Source organism: Lissotriton vulgaris, chromosome 2_1 (assembly GCF_964263255.1).
Source record: "Lissotriton vulgaris chromosome 2_1, aLisVul1.2, whole genome shotgun sequence".
In the NCBI taxonomy this organism is placed as follows: domain Eukaryota; kingdom Metazoa; phylum Chordata; class Amphibia; order Caudata; family Salamandridae; genus Lissotriton; species Lissotriton vulgaris.
Window position 1 is genome coordinate 1,138,124,957 of NC_141687.1, and position 23,547 is coordinate 1,138,148,503.

Consider the following 23,547-nt stretch of genomic DNA (forward strand, 5'->3'; position numbering starts at 1 on the left):
AATGACTTCATTTTCATCACTAATGACATCCCTTCCTTGTCCTCCAGCTTCTTCAATTCCTTCAACGTCTCCTCCTCCTCTTCTTTCCTGCATGGGAAGCGGTTAGAAAAGTCTCCCTCTGCTTGCTTCAATGGCTATCTCACCATTACACTGTATAACAATGTGTACCGACCGGATTCTCGAACCAGATGGGATCAGCTCCTGAGAGCCCCTCCAACCCAGTCGGAACGTAATCACCTCCCTCCTTAGAACGTATTTACAATAGGTATATGTATATGTATGTACATCTCATACCTAAGGATGGGGAAAATAGCAATACACATGCATAGGTTTTCTACAATATCCCATTCATACCAACTAGTCTCACGGCCACTTAGGCCCAGACTAATCTACCCTGGGGCAGTTCTGATTATGTACCATTACACACTGATCTCTCTCAGTGCTCACTCGACACGCAATCCGGCGTGCCATACACACTGAGCGGCAGCCCCAGTGCTCTCTTTTTATCCGGTCCACAATCCGGTGGGCCTACACACTGGTTTCCCTCCCAGTGCTCGCTTACTTACAACCCGATCCGCAATCCGGCGGATCTAAGCATCAGTCTCCCACCTGGTGTTCTCATTAACGCCGCTTACCAACGACGATCACTCTCCTATGAATACCTTTGGAAGGAATCTCTCGTTGGCTACTCGGGATGATACTACAATAATATGAATTAGCACAGCTTTCCAAATTGAATCATGTACATTCTGCTCTCGGCATCAAATGGTCCCTCTCTCCCTCATTATTCAGTCACCTCTTACCTGACCGGGATTTACATCCGTTCATGAAAACGATGTCTGACTAGAAGACCAGGTTACCCTGATTGAACAAGTATACAAGGCACATGTCGGTTCACTAAGAACTGGGGTATTTTATTACAATGATTATAAACACAGCACTATACTATAACATATATTCTGCAAAGGAAAGTGAAAGGTTAGAATGTGCACACTATAAGAACAGGTCAGACTTCACCTTGTGAGCACGAAGTCGGGGTTCAACAGTCATCTAGGTTCCCTTCTCGTCTGTGCCTTGGCTCATCTCGGAATCACACCTCAGCAGTCATGAGTACACGTCTGCACCGCTATGCTCTTTCTCCTCTGCTTCCCTCCAAGTCACTGGAACCTTCCTCTTTATTAGCTGCTGTCTCTCTCTGTCTCTGATCGCTCTGCGCTACTTCTCCTTCTCCTTCAATCTTTCTCAGAGAGTATCAGCTTCATGATCTTTCTCGGACTTCAAGATGGCGACTGTCTGCCTGGAAATAATTAATGGCATTGATGCTAACGGCTAGCTGCCGCCTACAGACTGACTGACTCACTGCCTAACACTTTCGCTAATATGGAAGCTTGTCCTTTCATGGAAAGTTACGGCCAGTAACCTGCCGCCCACCAAATTCTTGTACCTCCCCGTACCAAGGACACGTTCCCAGCCGGCCGGCCTGATGTTGTGTCTTCGGAGTGGAGAAAAATACAGTCTTTCGATAAGGGCCAGCCTGAGCCGGTTCTCTCCAAGCGAACAACACTTCGAAACTAAAACATTACACTTGACCTAGAAGCCTCTCAAGCTGCCGGGGTAGAAAGCAAGATGGAGTCTCTCCCGTTTGAGGCCTACAAGGCCCGAAATAAGCATAACTCCATAGAAGGTATACTAACACTCTTGCAAAAGGACGGATTAACACTAATACTAATGAATCTATCCCCTAGCTTAAGTTTATAAGCCCTGATCTAAGGAAAAGGGTACAAAATGCACTACTGTGCCTTATGAATAGACCCTGTTTATAGTTCTAATCCCTGCACTAGGAGGGTAATAGGCTGGAGTCACCTTCAATCATTCTCCCTCAAAGGAGGGCCGAAAAAGTCGGTCAGAATACAATGACACTGTAGTGATCCAAGCTTCTGACTCCTGTCTCTCTCTCTTTGATCACATCTTCCACAACCTTAGTCCCACCCCTGTGTCTACTATCTCTCTAGATTCTTCCTCTTCTTCTTCCTCTACCTTGTCTACTTTCTCCCTTTCTCCCCCCTTGACCCTCACACATTCCTTCAGACCGCTCTCCTGGGAGTCACAGGTCGACTCCTTATCCCCCCCTTCTCTTGTTCCCTCCCCTCCCATTCTGCCACCTTCCCAACTGGACCTTCCCCTTACCTCGTCTGATTTACACCCCAATTCACCTCTACATCCTGCATCTCCCCATTATTCCACTGCCTTCTCCCGCCCCCTAACTCCCCTATTCCTACCCATTTCCCCCCTATTTAATCCACCTTTCTTGCAATCTGAACTACCGATCAACTCGCCGTACCCTCCCCCCTCCCTCCCCTCTTCTTTTCTCCTCGACCCCTTTCCGCTCTTCCCCTTTCCTCGTACCCTCAATTCTGTTCTTACACCTCCCATCTCTCTACAACCTTCACTCCCCCTCACATCCCTACCTCCCCTTTCTGTAATTCCATCATCTTCCCTTCCACTGATCTTACACCTCCCTTCTCTCCACAACTTACATTCCCCCCAATGCTTCACAACCCTGTCTCCCCTCTTGGTAATTCTTCCCTCTTCCCTCCTTTTGACTGCACAATCCTTCACTTCTCCCACAACTTTCATTTTGAGCAGCACCCTCCCCCCCCCACTCTGCCTGGTGCCTTTACCCCTACATTCACCTTTCATTTCCCATGGTAGCTGGCCTGCACCCTCTCTCTTCTCCCCATTCCTGCAGCCTTCCTTTGACTTCCCTCCCTCCCCTACCTGTACAGCCCCTTCTCCTCTCATCTCACCGTATCCATGGCCTTCTCATAACCCCGCTCCTCCCCCCTCCTCCTACCACCATCCATTTCTACTTCTCAAGTTTATCCTCCTATGTATGATCTCTATTCTTCACCTCTGCTCAACACCAGTAAAAATATCACAGTAACTCCATCCACTCCTTTCTATCACCTTCTTTCCGTCCTCAGGCCCTTGCATCATATCTCTCTCCCCAGTCCCCCACAGCCCACTGTCCTCCTTCGCCTACTTCACTTCCTCCCCCACCTTCGACCCTCGCACCCAACACTCTCCCTGGTCCCCCACTTCCTCCTGTCCTCCTTCGCCTAGGCCACTCTCTCCCTTAACCATTGAGCCACCCTTCACCCCGTGCTCAGCACACCTCTCTCTGGAAACTAAACTTGATTCTCTCATCTCTTCCATTTCCCAGTTTGAAGCGTCCATTTCACTCTTATGTGCTAAGATATCCCCCTCCCCAAATAACCTACTGAGGAGTTCCTTGCTCCCACGCCCCAATAAAGCCAACCACAGTCTGTCCTCCACAGACATCACTAACTTACTGGCTACCTACAAGACCATCAATGTCAATTCCACTCCACTCGCCATTCCTAACAATTCTTCTCAATTTGCCGTTCCGACCATCTCTTCCGTCAGAACGTACCAGCCTCCCTCTCAAAGGGGCACCCTCATTCAAGAATCTAATCCCTATCCCCCTTATCAGTCCAGACACTCACATCACCAAAACAGTTACGTCAGAGCTACACTGTATGCTCCATAACTGCAGATCTGCAACCAAACACAAACTGGAAATCTCTGACACTATCACTCACCACAATCTCGACATGCTCTTTCTCACTGAGACCTGGTTTAATGACTCCTCTCACACTTCATTTGATCTTTTGATACCTACTGACTACTCTATCCTCAAAAACAACAGAATAGAAAAGATCGGGGAGGTATTGCGATTATATTCAGAAACTCCCTCCAAATCAAAGCCTTTCCCACCATCCTCTTTCTCACCTTTGAATGCCTTTCCCTAGAACTCCAAGTTCATCATGGCTCACCCTTCAGGTTCCATACCATCTACCACCCGCCTGGTAATTGTTCTTCCTTCATGGAGAAATTCAGCGACTTCGTTAGTGACCAATATTCACAGAGCGACAAGCATATCTTCCTAGGTGATTTCAATCTCCACTGGGGCTCCGTGGAGGACTCGGCTGCCAACAAGCTTGCTACCTTTCTCTCATCTAACGATCTTGCCCAACACTGCTCGGAAATTACACATGCCAAGGGCTCAATTCTGGACCTTGTTATATCTAAATCAGACCAGATTACCACTGCTCCCCCCATTCGTGTAGACTGGTCTGACCATTTCCTCATTCCCTTCTGTTTTCACATATCACACATTATAACTCTCGGCCAACCTAAAAGAGCCTCTACTTGGTTCTGCAACACAAAAAAGATTGATCTTGGGACTCTATGTGATGCTGCTATGCGTTCACTTCCTAGTAAAAACCCCAATACAGATGTAAATGATCTTACTCCCCATTGCCTCTCAATCCTTGCAGTCGAAATAGGCAAGGCTGCTCCACTCCAAAGCAAAAGGAAAAGACCCACGCCATCAGCTCCTTTGTTCATTAAAGCTCTCTATGATGAAAGGAAAAACCTTAGAATCTTGGAGAAGCATTGGAGACAATCTCCATCCACCTCCAACTTCTTTCTTTTAAGTTCAGCAACATCCAAATACCACAAGCACATCTTCCAGGAAAAAACATCACATTTCAGATCCCTCCTCGATTGAGCTAAAAACAGACCCCAAAAACTTTTTGACCTCATCAAAAACCCAAATTGTCCTCCCCAAACCATCAAGCCAGAGGATGCTTCAAAGAAAGCAACTGAGTTTGCTATATTCTTCGATCAAAAGGTAAAATCTCTGGTGGAACAGGTCACCTACCCCACTTCCATTGAGGAGCAAAACTCCTTAGTCACTTGGCAGAACTTTGCCGCTATATCGGAAGATGATCTCCTCAAATGCATCCTCGAAACCAAACCCTCCAACCATTCTTCTGACCCCATAACCAGTGGCATCACCATTGATTTCTATACTGACACTCTCTCCTACTGGACCAGGCTAGCCAATCTCTTCCTCAGTCAAGGATCCCTCCCAGTTGTCCTCAAACAGGACAGGTTACCCCCCTTCTAAAAAAAACCTCTGCAGATGCAAACGACCTCAATAACTTCCACCCCATCACCAATCTCCATTTTATTTCAAAGATCACAGAAAAATGCATTGCAAAACAACTTTCCCAACACATTATGGACAATAATCTCCTCAACATCTTCCAGTCTGGCTTTATTCAAAATTGCAGCTCTGAAACAGCCCTGCTGCTAGTGATCGATGATGCGCTGCATATTCTCGATTCGGGGGAATCGTGCCTTCTGATTCTTCTTGACCTCTCTGCAGCTTTTGACACTGTTAATCACAACACCCTCCTTAACACTCTTCAACAGAGAATCGGCATAGAAGGCACAGTACTCAAATGGTTTGCCTCATTCCTCTCGGACAGATCCCAAATGATCAAGATTGCGAACAGTCTCTCGTCTCCACTGGTGGTTGGTCAAGGCATCCCTCAAGGTTCTATCCTTGCTCCCACTCTGTTTAATCTCTATCTGGAACCATTAGGGAACCTCCTACGCAAGTCTGGAATCCTCTACCATCTCTATGCGGATGACACCCAAATCTACCTCTAGGTGTCTTCCTCTCATTATCTCTCACTACTCAACTCTACTCTCAACTCTATTCACAACTGGATGCTAGTTCACCAACTCATTCTCAATCCCTCCAAAAAGGAATTCCTCCTCTTATCTAGCTCTCACTCCCCGCCTCCTGTTCAATCCTGGATGGATCAGTTGAATTTACTCAACAGGAAACCCGTCATTGTGGACTGCGCTAAATCCTTAGGTGTCATACTTGACAAAAGACTCAACCTAATCTCACACATCAATTCCATTGCTAAGAGCGCACATTATCAGCTACGCCTTCTATGGGGAATTCGTCGGTTCTTCCTCGGAGAATGACCTAAAAACCTTGAGGTTCCGTGACAATTGTAAGTGGTGTCTTCGACTCGCACGAATATGGTCGAGTCCAGTATCTATGAACCGCAAATGACGAGTTTAGTAAGTGTGCGCAGTTTCACTGTGCTAACCTAAACCGTTCGTCTGTTACATGGGTATTTCTATCTGTACCCACGGGTTCCATCTTAGATACGGCATCCATTTTGTCTCTTGCCCTCAAGTAGTCAGCGAACGGACGCTGTCCGCTTCGCGACCCTGGGACTCCCAAGATATTTGCGGAAGACACATGTCCTTTGAAAATGTCTTTATGACGAGGGGGTTGCTACTGTAAGGCAGGTGGCGCCGCTCGAGGCTCATCTTGCCGCACGGGCTTATTGTCTCAGCCGTGCATCTCATTAGGCACGTCCCTTTGATGCCTGTATCTCGTGCTTCCTGACACCTCCCCTTTTACACCCTTTCCGATCTCCCCACTGTCTCCGTCTTCCTCTGCACCTGTCTTCGTTCCTATTTCGATCTACTTGATTGCTGATTGGAATTTGCAAATGGTGGGAAGATGGGTTTTTACAGTTGGGAACCGCCAAATGTTTCCGCAGTTATGTTCTGGACCTTGTTTGTTTCAAAGCGACCAAAGCGACCCCTCTGGGAGCTAGATGTGGGAACTGGGTTGTAAACCTTTGTGTTCAATGTTAGTCTATGGGTAAAAACTGTATAAAAGGAGCGATCCACAGAACCAATTTGAAGCAGTCTCCCCGAACTACACTCGATGTACTTCCTGTGACTTCTGTGTTCCCTGCAGTAAATAAACCTTGACTCTTTGACGCCGAAGGAAGTGTCCCGTGTCTCTGTGACTTGTACGCCGGAGCAGGTTACCCACGAAGGTTTCAGGTGTTGTGCCCTGGCACCGCTGGGTCCAAAAGAACCCAGTCCTTCAGTTGGCGCCCAACGTGGGGCTGCATCAGTGGTACCGGTCCAAGCCCGACGATCGTGAGGAACTTCGTGTGAAATCTCCGAGGGAAGGTGCACCCCGCTTCATCGATCCTGTTGTCGAAATAAGTGGCCCGAAGACTTTTCCCGCGAAGATTCCCGCCTCCTGACGGCTGCGACGGACTGCTGCCCTGACTGTAGACCTGTTTTGGCGCCTGGCGTAGACCTTGGTATAGCGAGACGATAGACGGGCCTTCCTGAGGACGCCATTGATCTTTGAGTTAAGTATTTGTGGGTCGCTCCCAGAATCCTTGGTTGTAGACACTTTAGCGAGTGTCTTTGTTGTAAACACTAGTGTTTTTGTTGTACACGCTGTGTGAGTTTTTTTGTCGGAGACACTTCACTAGCGTACTTTGTTGTTGTATTTGTTTGACGACTGCAGCCGCCAAAGACCGAGGGTTTTGTTCTTGCTGGGACTTGGTAAATCCCGTAACCCTTGAAGTTTGTGAAACTCGGCTAGTGTGCAAGATGCCTGGTCGCAGTACTTTGTTCAGTTGTTGTAGACCTTGTGGTGCGGATTCCCTGCTGGAGGACTCGTGTCCGATACCTCCGGTTGGAACTCCTACTTATGACTTATATAGCAAACATGGGCTAGGCCCGATTGCTTTTAACGATTATTGGATTAAATATACAAAGAAGGACGGCGATCTTCGTTGGCCACCTCACGGTAGCTTCGAAGCGTCGATTTTAGATAATTTGGAAATAAAGTTGTTCGAACGTAAATCAAGGCCGGCCATGTTTGATGCCTTTCGGTTGTGGCGCAAAGAAGCCCGACAGAAAGAGATCAGACAGAATAAACGTAGTGAGCGAGATAATGTTGCTACCATAGTAAAGAAAGCTGAGCAGTTTCAGCGTGATAAGGAGGATAAGGATAAGGAAGTGTTTGAGAGGCTACAACGTATGACCATAGATAAATGCTATCCCGCTTTGCCTACGGAGTCGGATAAGAAGGAAGAGGCAGTTGAGGATTCTTTAATGTCCTATCTTATGAAGTCGCCACCTCCGTACGTACAGAGTACCGCAGCTCCTGTGGTCCCTGCCGTACCTGTTCCTATTCCTCCACCCGTTCCTCAACCTGCACCCGCTCTTCCGACTGTTCCTGCTCCTGTACCTGTTTCTATTCCTACTGCTCCTCCGCTTCCACATACTCCTGCTCACGCTACTGCTCCTGTGTTGTTAACCCCTGTTGTTGCTAACGTTTCTACTCCTTCTCTTGTTAGTCCTGTGTCTTACTCTTGTCCATCTACTCGTAATCGTAATTCTCCCATTGCGGCTAGCTTCTTTCAGTCGCTTGGACCTGTTTTTGGGTCCGCTGGTTCTGGTGGTCCACCGCAGAGGCGTAGTCAGCTTCCTGGTAGTAGGGAACGCGCTGCGCTATACAATATGGCGATGGGTTGGATGGACAATCCGCAGAGAAATCCACCCCGAGTAGTTCTTGAAACATTTAGTCAATTCAACATACCGACTCAGAGATATGTGTTTGACGAAATGTGTAAACTCCTATATGACCAGATAGCGGCCGTTGCGCCTGACGAGGTGCTGACCGCCCTGTCTACTCTTCGGCTTCAGTTCGCAACTGGACTGATAGTCGATACTAATGTCCGACGTGCTATTGAACAGTTGCTGTCTTTTCGCCTCGCTCCTATTCCTCACGCACTGTTTGTTGAGGATCTTGAACGCCAACAAGCCGAGTCTGGCCAATATCCTATGCGTGAAGTTCCGCCGGTTTGGGTACCCGCTGATAATACTAATGTTAATGCTCCAGTGGCGGCACATTTTCAGAGAGTGTGGATACACCTCCCATGGAAACGATCGGAAGTGCTTCAGGTGAAACAAACTTTGCCCGATCCTCGCAAAAATCCTGCAGGGTATTATAAGGAATTATCGCAGCTCGTAGACGCTACGATAATGAATCTTGCCGATATCGACATGTTGTTTGGCAACGTCGTACCACAACCGGTATGGGCCAAGATTCGTCACCAAGATCACGCAAATGAATTAGGTGGTGATTGGAATGCCATTACAGCGGCAGACGCTGGACAAGCGGCTGCTACTAAACCCGATCAGTTGATTGAACTTCTTCCCCAGCGAATCATTACATTAATGAAAACGCTTATGCCAGCTATGAGGGTAAATTGGGACAAGTTGTCAGCCTGTAAGCAGAAGAAAGATGAGAGTGTATCTGACTTCTTTACGAGGTTTGAGGAAACATTTGTTGATCATAGTGGACAGGATATGGGTACTGAGGGTGGACAGAGGTTGTTTGTGGATAAATTCGTGTCGAATTTATTGCCCGACTTGTGCAATAAATTGAAGAATTCAGAAAGTGCGTGGGCCGTTTCTACCTCAGCTCAGATTTTGGCTACGGCACAATATTATGAAAATAGAGAGAAAGAAGAAAATGACCGAGCTGATAAAAAGACAAAAGAGTTGAAAACTAAAGTGTTGTTACAACAAGCGTATCCGCCGCGTTCTAATCAGAATGCGTCTCAGCAGAATAGATTACAGTCGCAATCGAATCGATCGCAGTCGCGTAACGATTCCTCTTTTCAAAGATCTTCGTTGGGGTACAATCAATGTGCTTATTGTAGACAGGAGGGACACATTAAATTCAATTGTCCCGCTTTGAACGAACGTATTAGTGGTAATTCGTCTAGAGGAGGCCGTGGTGGTTCACAGAATGCATCACGTGGTAGAGGTCGTGGTGCTCAGAACGACCGTTCTGACAACTCATCAAATTCTAATAACTGTTTTGATCAACGCGGATTATCGCAAGGACGATCTGCGCAGTACAATGTAGACGATTATTACATCGATCAGGGAACTGACGACAGTAATTACTAGGATAGCCAAAGGCAAGGAGAGGGAGTGGTATCAGTTCCGGTTGATCAGAGAGGGCCTTACGTCGCAGTTGCTACATCGGGCGTCATTGAGCCTTTTCTGTTGGACACTGGTGCAGCGAAAAGTTCTATCATGCATTCGAAACTCCCTGGCGCACCTTTGTCTGGCTTAACAAATGTTTCCGTTGGATTCTCTGGCGCCCCCGTTAGCAATCCAGTTTCGCGCCCTTTGCCCCTTAAAATTGGGCCTCGTGAGCTCGAAGCTCCGTTGATTTTGACCACTGGTTGTGGCGAAAATCTTTTGGGTCTGGATTTGCTTAAACGATTGTATGCAACTTTGTATTGTTCTCCTGCGGGTGTAAAGCTTACGTTCGGAGAGAAAGTAGTCTCTCCAATGTATTTGTCCCTCGATAAGCTTCCACCGGAATTGGATTCTCTTCCTGCGTCTTTGTGGGCGACGGGTCCAAACGATGTGGGCCTACTTGATATCTCCCCTTATGTTGTTCAGTTGAAATCAAATGTGCGATTGCCACGTATTCCCCAATACCGTATCTCCCTTGATGGTGAACGAGCTTTGTTAGCGATCATTTATGACTTGATCGAGAAAGATGTTATTGAGGAGACTCGGGGAAACGTGTGCAACAGCCCTGTGCTACCCATTCTTAAACGTACTGATCCTACGAAACCGCCTGTTTATCGTTTTGTTATCGATTTACGGGAGGTAAATAAAATTGTGGTTCCTCAATTCCCTGTTGTGCCTGACATCACGGCGCTACTGACTCTGATTCCAGCTACTGCTTCATGGTTTTCGGTGATTGATTTGAAAAATGCGTTTTTCAGCATCCCGATTGCCGAAGAGAGTAGGGACCTTTTCGGTTTCTCTCTTGGTGGACGTAGCTTCCGGTTCAAACGCGCTCCTCAGGGCTACTGTGAAAGTCCATCGATTTACAGTCAAGCTTTGAAGGGTCAACTGGATGCGTTTAGATTGCCAGTTGGTGCGGCTTTAATCCAATATGTCGACGACTTATTGGTGGCTGCCGATACTCAGGACATTTGCAAACTTGCTACGGTGTCGTTGCTGCAACATCTCTGTGAGTTAAATCACAAGGTGTCACCTTCTAAACTCCAATATTGTTGTCAGGAAGTAACCTATCTAGGTCACTTATTGTCAAAGGAGGGTAGGAGATTGACCCCAGAGAGAATTGCAGCGATTGCGCGAATGGCTGTGCCACAAACCCAAAGAGATGTGCGTGCCTTTCTAGGTATCACGTCGTACTGCAGGCAGTGGATTCCTAATTTTTCATTGCTAGCGAAACCATTGGTGGCTCTTACGTGCAAGGATGTTTCAACTCCTTTACCATGGACGGAAGAATGTCAGAAAAGTTTTTCTGAACTACGTGATTCATTGTGTTCGGCTCCTGTGTTAGGTACCCCTGATTACAGCAAGCCGTTCACGTTATATGTTCACGAGAGAGAAGGTTGTGCGTTGAGTGTCTTAACGCAACCTTTTGGTGGTAAGCAACGTCCATGTGCATATTTTTCCTCGACCTTAGACCCAGTAGCTAGAGCATTGCCGAGTTGTTTGAGAGCAACTGCGGCAGCTGCGGTCTCCATCCGACAATCAGCAGGATTGGTCATGGATAATATGCTTACGGTGATGGTTCCGCATGCAGTCGACACTCTTTTGAATCGAACGAAAACTCAGCACTTGACGAGTGCGAGGTTGTCTGGGTATGAATTGACGCTCTTGGCAAGCCACATTCAGATAAAACGTTGTAATGTCCTAAATCCGGCAACTTTGTTACCGATTAGTGCAGAGTCAGATCAAGTAACAGAACATGACTGTTACTTGCGTACAGAAGAGGAAACAAAAGGTCGAGTGGACCTTAAAAACACCCCATTGGAAGACCCTGATGGCACCCTGTATGTGGATGGGTCATGTTTTAAATTGCCGAATGGTGATGTGACTACTGCTTATGCTGTTGTAACATTGAACACTGTTGTTGAAACTGCAAGATTGAGTCAGAATTCTGCCCAAGCTGCAGAGCTGATTGCTCTCACTAGAGCATGTGTGTTAGCAAAAGGGAAACGTGTGAATGTGTACACCGATAGCCAGTATGCCTTCGGTGTAGCGCATAGTTTTGGACGATTGTGGCGAGAGCGTGGTTTTTTAACGTCGCACGGCACGAAAATACAGCATGGCCAGCTTGTGAATGATCTTTTGGATGCATTGACTTTGCCTGCTCAAGTTGCGATCGTTAAATGTAGTGCGCATCGTAAAGTGACGGATGATGTTGGTCGTGGTAATGCGTTTGCAGATGAGATTGCTAAGGAGACTGCCCGGAACCTTAGCACTCGAATGTATGTGACAAGTTCGGTTAGGTGGCCTGCAGAATCAAGTATGTGTGAAGATACTGTTGAGAGTGTGAAAGCAATTCAGAATCAGGCCACTGAGACTGAAAAGATGAAGTGGAAAGAAAGTACGGGAAAGTTGGACGTGAATGGTTGTTGGATTGATTTGTCGGATCAGAAAAGATGGATGTTGCCTGATGCGTATGTGCTGGCCGTTGTAACAATGGCACATGGGTTAGCACATATTAGCGCGAAAGGTATTTGCAAGTTGCTGGCTGATGTGTGGAAGAATGATGGCATTACAAAGTGTGCTGAACGTCTGGTGAAGAATTGTATGGTGTGTATAATGTACAATCCTGGCAAAGGAACCCCAACTCCCCCTGGCAGTTTTGCTCCTCCTTCGTATCCCTTTGAGGTGATCCAATTGGACTTCATCCATATGGAGCGATGCAATAACTTGAAATATGTTTTGGTTGTGGTTTGCGCATTCTCCCGATGGATTGAGGCCTATCCCCTCAAAGACAATACTGCTTTGTCTACTGCGAAAATCCTACTGAAGGAATACTTTCCTCGGTATGGAATGCCTAGAGTCGTGTGGTCAGATAACGGAAGTGAGTTTGTTGGAAGTGTGATGAAGAGTGTGTGTAAGGGCCTTGGAATTAATCAAAAATTCCATAGCGCCAATCATCCCCAGTCAGCTGGATTGGTTGAAGGGTACAATGGCACCCTTAAACTAAAGCTAGCGAAGATTCAGGCTACGACTGGACTTCCGTGGCCTGATGCTTTGCCTCTAGCATTACTGTCAACTAGGGCGACTGTACACTCCCGAATAGGGCTTAGCCCCTATGAAATAGTGTTCGGCCGTCCTGCGAATGTGTGGGGGGTTCCTAGGCCAGGAATATTCTCTGATTTTGAGTATCCGATGTTGATTGACTACTTACATGACTTGACTGCTAAACTGAGGTTAATTCATCAACAGGTTTACGACGCCTTGCCGACGCAGACGGAGGGTCCAGGCCACCAGCTCCAGCCCGGTGATTGGGTAGTTACCCGTAACTTCTCACGCAAGAAGAATCTGGACCCCCGCTTTGTTGGACCTTTCCAGGTGCTCCTGGCCACGAGGACTGCCGTTCGTCTTGAGGGGCGGAAGAATTGGGTACATGCTACCCATTGTAAGCGAGTCCCTATTCCTTTGCCGGCAGACCCGTGGGTGAGGAAAGGCATTGCGTCAACAGAAGCAGAAACTTTGCCGGCGTTTGTACCTTTTAGCGACGCGCAGCTTGTTGAAGAAACCTCAGCACAGCAGAAAGCCACTGTTGGAACATTGTCAGCAAAAGACTCAAGACCAGATCAACAAACTGATCAGTTGGACGCTGTCTCTTCAACGGATCCTTTGTTCGACGAGCAGACACGTCCCGGGAAACATCGATATTCGTTGCGTTCTCATACTAAGGACAAATAAATTTCCTTGCTTTGCTAAAATTGATAACTGCAATATCCTCGTTTCCCATGATCACTTTTGAACATTCATATCATTGAAAATTTTTTTGTACATATGTCGAGTTTTTTTTCCTTGTATCTTTTTCCTTCTACAGCTGAGAAATATTGTGCTAATATATATACATATTGTGTATTGAGGGCCGTAGGGCCGCGCGCGTACTTCCTTCTGGACAGTAGGTCTTGACGCTAGGTTAAAGGCCGTCGGTTCCTAGGAACTCCTGGGGATTGACTATTGCTGCACAGAACGAAGTGCGTCAAGAAACGTTGCGGACGGTCGTAGGGAATGGCATTTTCGAAGCTAAATGATTTGGAAGGAGCTCAGGCATACAGATTCAAGTTGCAGCAACTCAGTCGTACCAAATGTTTCATATTTCAATTATTTATGTTATTCCTGACTGCTTCTGCATTATTGGCGGGTGGGGTGTATTGTACTATGTCCTACTTCTTATCTGCTACCCCTACTCCTACTCCTCACCCTAATCTTACCACTACTGCTTCTCCCCATTCCTTTCACATGTTACCGGAACACGAGCAGGCTAGACGTGTAGAATTCCGCAATAATTCCTTTATTCAGCTCCTCCATCAGCATCAGTTAGTGGTTAACACTACTAATTGTTGGGTGTGTGGGTTGATGCCACATACTACGGGTAAGGGAATTCCGTATCTGGTGTTACCGTATAGTTCCCAAGGGTCAGCTCGAGCATTCCAAACAATGTTTCGAAGCGCACTGGGTTTCCACCCCAATCGAGAACCACGTTCCCCCAACTCTGGTCCTACCTCGTATCAGAAGCTGCTATCAATGGCAATAGAGGATATGGAAGATGAGATCCATGATCCTTTTCTTATCCCTGAAGAAGAGGTACGAGCTTATAGGGTCCTAAGTAGAGGGGAATACAGTATGTTCACTAGTGAAAAGCAGCTTAAAAGCTCGCCTCCAATATGGGTCGTACCCCACGCTGGTAATCTGTGTCTCATGGGTCGTGGCCAAAGCCCGCAAGCCCGATTTGGAGACAGTGCTTGCACTGAAACCTACGTTGTGCCGATGACCCCGTCCCCTGTGTTTCTGGCTGCCAAGGGTACTTACTTTATCTGTCATGATCGTGCATACACATGGTTGCCCACAGACTTTATGGGTACATGTTTCATTGCAAATCTGTTGCCTCCGACGTTCACTGTAGATGCCGATTATCATAAGACTAGAGTTGTACGAGGCATAATTAGCGAAGAAGATACTGCCGGTCAAGAGGCAGGAGACTTTTTCAAGGGTTTCCTCCCGTTTTGGGGACCTATGGTTAATAGTAGGAACCTGAGACAGTTGACTCGAGTGGTGGAATCGACAGCTAATGTTACTGCCAGTGCCCTTGGTAATATCACCACAGAACTTCAGGCGGAGAGACTTATGACGTTACAAAACCGTATGGTTTTAGATGTCGTCTTAGCGGATCGCGGTGGGGTATGTAAGGTGATCCATTCGAGCTGCTGCATTTTCATCCCAGATAATGCTCCTACTGTCTATCAAGCCATCTCGAAGTTGCATAAGATCTCCGAATCCATGCACGTGGATCTAGGGGATTGGACGCTACTTGGATGGTTTTGGGGCCTGATGTCGACTTGGGGTTGGAAGATTCTGATGATCATCGGGGTTGTGGTAGTGTTCCTGTTCACGTGCTGCCTTTGTGTGCAGTGTGGTCCTGCCTTATGTGGCCTCTGTGCTACAACGTGTATGAGACAACCACCTGTTACCAAGGGGACTCGGTTGGACAGAGCTATGCTACAACGACATCTTGATGGTCTGATGAATATCGAATATGATTCCGACTAGTGCTTGCCTACATGAGGGCAAAAGGAGCGTCTGAGGTTCCGTGACAATTGTAAGTGGTGTCTTCGACTCGCACGAATATGGTCGAGTCCAGTATCTATGAACCGCAAATGACGAGTTTAGTAAGTGTGCGCAGTTTCACTGTGCTAACCTAAACCGTTCGTCTGTTACATGGGTATTTCTATCTGTACCCACGGGTTCCATCTTAGATACGGCATCCATTTTGTCTCTTGCCCTCAAGTAGTCAGCGAACGGACGCTGTCCGCTTCGCGACCCTGGGACTCCCAAGATATTTGCGGAAGACACATGTCCTTTGAAAATGTCTTTATGACGAGGGGGTTGCTACTGTAAGGCAGGTGGCGCCGCTCGAGGCTCATCTTGCCGCACGGGCTTATTGTCTCAGCCGTGCATCTCATTAGGCACGTCCCTTTGATGCCTGTATCTCGTGCTTCCTGACACCTCCCCTTTTACACCCTTTCCGATCTCCCCACTGTCTCCGTCTTCCTCTGCACCTGTCTTCGTTCCTATTTCGATCTACTTGATTGCTGATTGGAATTTGCAAATGGTGGGAAGATGGGTTTTTACAGTTGGGAACCGCCAAATGTTTCCGCAGTTATGTTCTGGACCTTGTTTGTTTCAAAGCGACCAAAGCGACCCCTCTGGGAGCTAGATGTGGGAACTGGGTTGTAAACCTTTGTGTTCAATGTTAGTCTATGGGTAAAAACTGTATAAAAGGAGCGATCCACAGAACCAATTTGAAGCAGTCTCCCCGAACTACACTCGATGTACTTCCTGTGACTTCTGTGTTCCCTGCAGTAAATAAACCTTGACTCTTTGACGCCGAAGGAAGTGTCCCGTGTCTCTGTGACTTGTACGCCGGAGCAGGTTACCCACGAAGGTTTCAGGTGTTGTGCCCTGGCACCGCTGGGTCCAAAAGAACCCAGTCCTTCAACCTTGGTCCAATCGCTAGTTCTCTCTAGACTTGATTACTGTAATTCTCTTCTGACTGGCCTTCCCAAATCTCACCTCTCCCCCCTCAAATCTGTCCTCCACTCAGCAGCTTGCTTTATTTCAGGGTCCAAACGAAGTGATCACATCACTCCTATCCTGTCTTCTCTCCGATGGCTTCCCATCGAGGCTAGAGCTATCTACAAAACGGCGTGCATCACCCACAAAGCTTTGCACTCTTCCTCCCCTCGCTATCTGGCAAATAAACTGAAATTGTCTGGAGGCTCAAGACCTTCTCGGAATGCGGAAAAGTTCCTTCTTGAGCCCCCCTCCTTCAAAAGGGAAAAATTGAAGGCGCAATCGTTCTCAGGTAATGCGGTGAGAATCTGGAACGCGCTTACTCCTTCGCTCCGTGCCATCACCTCCATCCAGATCTTCAAAGCGGACCTCAAATCTCTTCTATTCCAAAGACACTTTCAGAACTAATTCCCTCCTTCTCAGACCCCGCCAGGAAGTCCTTTAGTCATTGTAAATTTGTCATATATATTTGTATTTTTTGTTTGTACATTCTGTGCTTGCTGTGTTTGATATTGTGTTTCTTTTGCCTGGTTGTTTTGATTCTATGATTCAGAAAAGGGGGTGGTGATGAACAGAGTGTCTGAATTAAGCAGACCACTCTTACCCAGTCCAAAGATCAGGGCTTGATCCATCACCATTTTTTAGCTCACTGCACCATCCCAGCTCAGAACTTGTCTATATGCAAATTAGTCTGACCCTGGCCCAGTGCATCATGGGAACAGGGCAGACCAAACTACCAAGCCAATTCTTATACTGGGAAGGAAACAAGCTACCGGGGACCGGTTTCTGGCATTTCAGCCGTCTTCGGCCCGGCTTGCTTGAATCCTGATGGTGCAATGAGCTAGGGACTCACATCTGAGTATACCCTTCCACGCTTATGGTGGACAAAATTGATTCAGAAAAGGGGGTGGTGATGAACAGAGTGTCTGAATTAAGCAGACCACTCTTACCCAGTCCAAAGATCAGGGCTTGATCCATCACCGTTTTTTAGCTCACTGCACCATCCCAGCTCAGAACTTGGCTATATGCAAATTAGTCTGACCCTGGCCCAGTGCATCATGGGAACAGGGCAGACCAAACTACCAAGCCAATTCTTATACTGGGAAGGAAACAAGCTACCGGGGACCGGTTTCTGGCATTTCAGCCGTCTTCGGCCCGGCTTGCTTGAATCCTGATGGTGCAATGAGCTAGGGACTCACATCTGAGTATACCCTTCCACGCTTATGGTGGACAAAATTGATTCAGAAAAGGGGGGTACCGCCCATTACCACCCAAGGTAAGATGCATGCAAATGAACATGTGCATGGTAAATGTAATGAACCCCCCCTTTAGGAAGATCAGGCAGAAAGGTGCAAATTCAACTCCAGTCCACATTTTACCTGCTACAGAGCAATGCATTATGGCAGTAGAAGTCCGAAAACATATGAGGGAAGGCAAGTAGTAAAATCCAAGTAGCATAGGTGCATTTAAGTAAAACAAGCAAGTGACATTTAGACACACCGTGTGATGCTAAATACCTTTATTAGACAAAACAATGAGATATGTGACATAAATGTAAAAAAATGAACTAAACTAGTACTGTTTAATGTCACGGATACACCTGCGCTAGAGCCAGACAAAAGCGAATCCCATGACCCTGTGGAGACTCAGGTACAGTCAGGAGATAACAATGCAGTGGCCCCATCACGCCCAACACCTGCACCTACAAGACACACGACACCAGTGGCACCACTAGCAGAGTTCGAAATAGAAGGAGAGGAGAGCCAACCTGACCTGCCCACAACACAGGCTGAGTATACACCCACACGAAGAGCCTAAGTCCACATGCAGCGCCACAACATCCCCACCAGGAGGTGCAGGGCAATGGCACATTGGCAAGCTGAGGAAGGAGACGGCTCACCTGTCTTCGGTGGCCGTAGACAGCTATGTTGAAGGTGCAGCACCTGCACTGCAAACACATGTATTCAATGCAGGCACAGCTTGTTTACCTAAACCACAATATGGAGGAGAAGAAGGACAGCATCATACAGCTCAATACAGCAGTGGTGGAAGGACAGAGGAAAACATTGGACAAATTCAGGCATATGACAGATGCTATCAGGGAACTATGCAATGTAATGCAGGAAGACCACGTGTTCCCCCCATCAGCAGCACCACCAATTACTTGGCCATTTAAATGACTAGACTAGGGCCATCAGCCGCCTTATTAACCCTGCAGCTCTCTTGTCTCGACTCGATGTGACCATGCAAAGACAAATGGCCCATTCTTGCTGTGATGTGGCCAGGGGTTTGATGCAGGTCACCAATGCTGTCTGGCATTTTCAAACTGGTTCAGTTGGTGGTAGTAAGGTATTGAGTGGGGAGGATAGTGAGGAGGCTTCAAGCCTTAGTGTCATCATGGAAACAGTGACAGAATGCAGAAGACCAGTTCCAGATATCTGCCTCAGAGGCCTCATCTAAGGAGGACACAGAGCATATAGACCGGCACGGGAGTGTGTGCCCGCAGAAAATAGTATGGCCTTGAGCCCTGAAATGCCATTTGATGGCATAACCTGTCACATTCAGTTGTCAGAGCTGATAGTCGAGTCCAATAGCAACATTGTCTTGTATTATTTCTTTTGCACTACAATTATTTGACTTTGAATGTGTGCATGTACAATACCTGAGTTTTAGGAATAATAAATCACATGACTAGTGAAACCATGTAGTGCATTGTCTCATCACTACCCACCTTAAAAACAAACTGCATTATTTCTATATTTCTTTGTCTGCCTTCTGCTGCCCTTGAAACGTCTGCTGCTTGGTGAGGTTGACATGGCTCATCCTCTTCATCTGAATCTGTATCTGTAAGGTACAAGGGTATGCCTCTGGAAGCCACAATATTGTTCAACATGGCACAAGTGGCCACAATTTTGCAGTATTTCTCAGATCTGTACTGCAGTGCACCTCCACTTTTATGTAGGCAGTACACCTACTCTTCAGTAATCCAAAGGCTCTCTCTATCACGCTGCATGTTTAGTTTTGTGCAGAAATGTATTGCTGTGCACTTGGATTAGTCAGATTTAGGTCTGGGATGAGTATGAAGGAGCGCAAGGCATCTGCACTGCCAACAACAGGGGAAAAGTCAATAGATTACTCACTGTAATGTTTCAAAATATCCAGAGAGTCTGCAGGACCATGTTACATGCATTAACCTAGCAGATTTTCTTCACCAAATTTACCCCCAAGGATACTTGTATGTATACCACTGTGTCTGAAGATGAACGAATCATGCATACTACATGGAAATCTTGCCACTATGTCTGTGATTCTGTGTGAGGCATTGCATATGACTTAGTTATTCAGTGGATGATATGCTTTCCTGTCCTGTAAACTTACTCATTGACTGAGGGGGGACATAAAACTACTTGTGTTCCATCAATGCACACAATTACATGGGGGGAAATGGACTAGCTGGAAAAATCTAATTTAGTTTGCTGCAATTCCAGTGGTGTTGTGGAAATCATATCTACTGGTCTATCCTCTGCAACATAGCGTCCAGGAACGCAATGAAAAAGCACGACAGGGCAATTTGGGAGACCCCTCCTGCTGCAGCTATTACCCCCTGGTAGCTCCCTTAAGCTAGGATGTGCAGTTAACATTGGACCTGCACATGTGTGGGAATGGCATTGGTCCCGGGAGTCTGATGCTGCAGTTATGGATGCAGTTCATCTATTAGGTCTAAGATTATAGCTGAATTTAATCTATGTTTATCATAGATTTCGTCCTCTTTCTGCCCAAACAATGTGACGTGTGCTCTAAAAATGCATTCCTGTCCAATCCTCCTCCTCTGTGCCCGATTGCATCCTCACCTTCCTCGCTATAACGTACAGCGCTGCTATTGTGAAACAATCTGAGGTCTTCTGGGTCTGTTGAAATAGTTTGCACCTGGTTATGACCTGATTGGATTTGGTGGTAATTTGCATGTGCAAAATTGCGATTTCTGGATCATTCGCAAATTGCGTTTGGGTCATACATATGTCTGTGGTTATCAATTTGCGAATTCGCAATTAGAGAGCCACAAATAGGTAATCGCAAATAAGGATTCACAATTTTTGTGAATGTCGGTGTGTGGCCTGCTAATGCTTTTCATTCATTTGGTAAGGCCATTTTGAATTTGCAAACAGCCAATTTTAGCAATTCGCACTGTTTGCGAATGCAAAATTGTTTCATACATGTGGCCCATGATGTGTTTCTGGCTGAAAAAGATCAAAAGTTACTAAAAGCATGACTATACGTGCTGATGTGCAGTGGATGGCCTTCCACAAAGGTTGATTAGTCACCTTCAATTGCTTATTGCTGTATTTGTGTGCTAAACTAGTAACTAAAAATTAAGTGAAACTTTTGCCTGGGCAGGATTACTATGTGTAACAAGCATTGGCAAAGCCAACAGGCCTTACCAATGTGACCTATTGGTTGTAAGTATTTGATGACTTGCCTTGTACATCTTGCGTTATCCTTCCCCTGTAGATAATCATTTTATTTGTGTCCTTGTGCTGTGCACTTTAAGGGAACTACATTTTTCTTTTTACTAAAGCACTTCATGAAAGTACATGTTTTCCATCCGTCTACCTTGTGCATTTCTCTGCTGCCAGCAAGCGATTGTGCTACTCCCTCACCCATGTCCATCTCTTCACCTTACATTGCTCTTTCTCTCTCATTCATGTTCTTTTCCCTCCTGCCCTTTGTATTGCTTCATTCCTCCTCTGTGTTGGTTTTACCCTACTTGCCGTGTTGCTTTGCCCCAATCCTGCCCTTCGTGTGGCTTCCACCCACCGTTCTCAGTGTTGCTCCCCCCCCCCCATGACTTCCAGCACTCGCGCCCTCCATATTGCTTCCTGCACATACTTTATAAAAAGAAAAAATGTTTTTGCGCTACTTTTTAAAATTTACTTATTCAACTCAGGTAATGAATAGAAAGAAAAGCAACCATTTTTCAGTTTGGTTTTCTCCAGTTGGCTGTTGCCCCCCGTCCTCGCCTGTCCCCCCACTCCGCACCATGGGCCTTATTTATGAAGGTCTTGCGCCACTTTTACGTAACTTTTAAAATGGGAAAAAGACACGCACCGGTGGCGCAAGGCCTTCATAAATAAGGCCCCATGTCCCTGGCAATGCTGCTGCGTGGTTCCTGTTGCCCCATGGCTGCGCCCTCAGTGGCTCTGACAACTGCTTCCGCCTTCGGATTCAGGGTCCTGCAGCCTCCAGCACCCCCTCCCCAGGCCCCCTGGTCTGTTTCATACCTAGGAGTGGGTTGGCTGATGCCCGTGGGCATTTGAGCACTTAACAAAACTACCTGTACCCTACATCTGCCTCTGTGCTGCTGCCTCCTGCCGCCGGCACATCGTCCCATGGCTCTGCAGGACTACTGTAAGCAAGGCCACTGCTGTCGCTCGGCTTGCTGCAGCTCATCCTGGGCTGCTGCATGGTGGCACTCAGCTTTCGGGCACTGTCCCTCGGCAGCTCCCTGCAGATCAAGAACTCATGCCCCTTCTAGTCGGGATCCTCGGTGAGTAGTCTTCACTGTAATGGGAACGAACACCCCCTCCCAGAGTATCTCTTGCCTGCCAGGTTCATGCTCCCAGAGCTTTTTTGTAAACACCCCTCCATGTTTCTCTTTCGCAGACACACTTTCTGTGCCCTAAAGTTGTCATCCCACGGGGAGCTGGAGCCCTGCACACAGAACCGTTCAACTACATGCACAATCATAGTACTTCTTCCATATACCCTTTCACTTCCTGCCTCACACCTTCTCCTAGTATTTTCACATCAACCCCCCAGTGTTTTTCCATCAATCACCAATTATCTTTATTATACCCCTTTCCAATACTCACTAGCTCCTCCTTAACCACACTCAATGTCTTTCTATCTTTTGCCATTTTCATTGGCCGTTAGTTCCCCTTCCGGGCAATCCACTGCCAGAAACATTCAATCACACACATCATCCCAATACCTCCCCATTTTGTTTCATTGCACGTCCTATTAGTGCCATAGCACGCCCCTCCCAGTACATCCCTGCTGTCCCATCAGCATTCACCCAGTACCTCCTTTTATCACCTTCCAGTTCACTCCTGTAATGACGGAGCCACCCAGCCAGTCCACACACTCATGCACGCACACACACCCCGAGGGCGGGCTCGCCCGAGGGTATAAATGAAAGGGGAGCAAGACCGCACGGGGTCTTTGGCACAGAGTTAGAAAGTGTGTCTGTGTGGTTCCTTACCAAAGAGTTAGACCCTAATCAGTCGCATAGGTGTTCCCGACCCCCCATAGCCCACGCTATCACACTGGCGATGAGGCGGGTCTCCCTACGCCTCGCCCCCGCGGACCGGTGTCAGCCTTGTGCCCCGTCCGTGGCGCTCACGCTCTCTAGCACTCAAGCCGCCGCCAAGACCGTGCTGCGAGTGCCTACCCCGCTGAGCCCACCTGTTGCTGGTGCCTGCGCCGGTGTCGGCATTCATGGAGGTCTGCTGGATCTTCTGCTTTGCGCCGGACGAGGCGCTGAGGTAAGGCGTCCCCTTTGCGGGGCGGCCGCGTTGTTTGCTGCCCCCCTCCGCCGGAGCATTATCGCTGCACTCTGCCGGCAGGCTCGGCCGCCGCACACTCCCGGCTGCGCGCGCACCCGCGTTGTGCGGCAGAAGCAAGTACCTCGCTCAGGAGCCAGCGCCTGTCAGCACTCGTGCGGAGGGACTGGGTCGGCCCTCGTGAGCTCTCTGGTCCTGCCATTTGGGGCCTCGTGCTGGCCTGATTCAGCCCATGTCTCAACGAGCTAAAAGAAGGGGCGTGGCCTGCCCTGGGCCCTGAGTCCACGTGCTACTGTTGCTGCCCTGATGCACCGGAGGACGAGAAGGGAAATATAGGACCAGTTCCAAACGGGGAAAGAGGGGCATATTACCGATCCTCTAAAGACACAATAAGGGGGGAAATACCCCAAGGCCCGAAGAAGGTGCAGCACTCGGGTGTGACTGTGGGAGAGGGTCAGAGTTCGACTGACCTCACCAAAAGCCCCTCAATCTACTGACCCAGATCAGGCACACTGCAGGAGGAGAACTCGGCGCGCCAGCGTTTTATCGCGCCCAGAAGCCGACCCTGCGCCGCGCCACCAGCCGCACCTCGTGATAA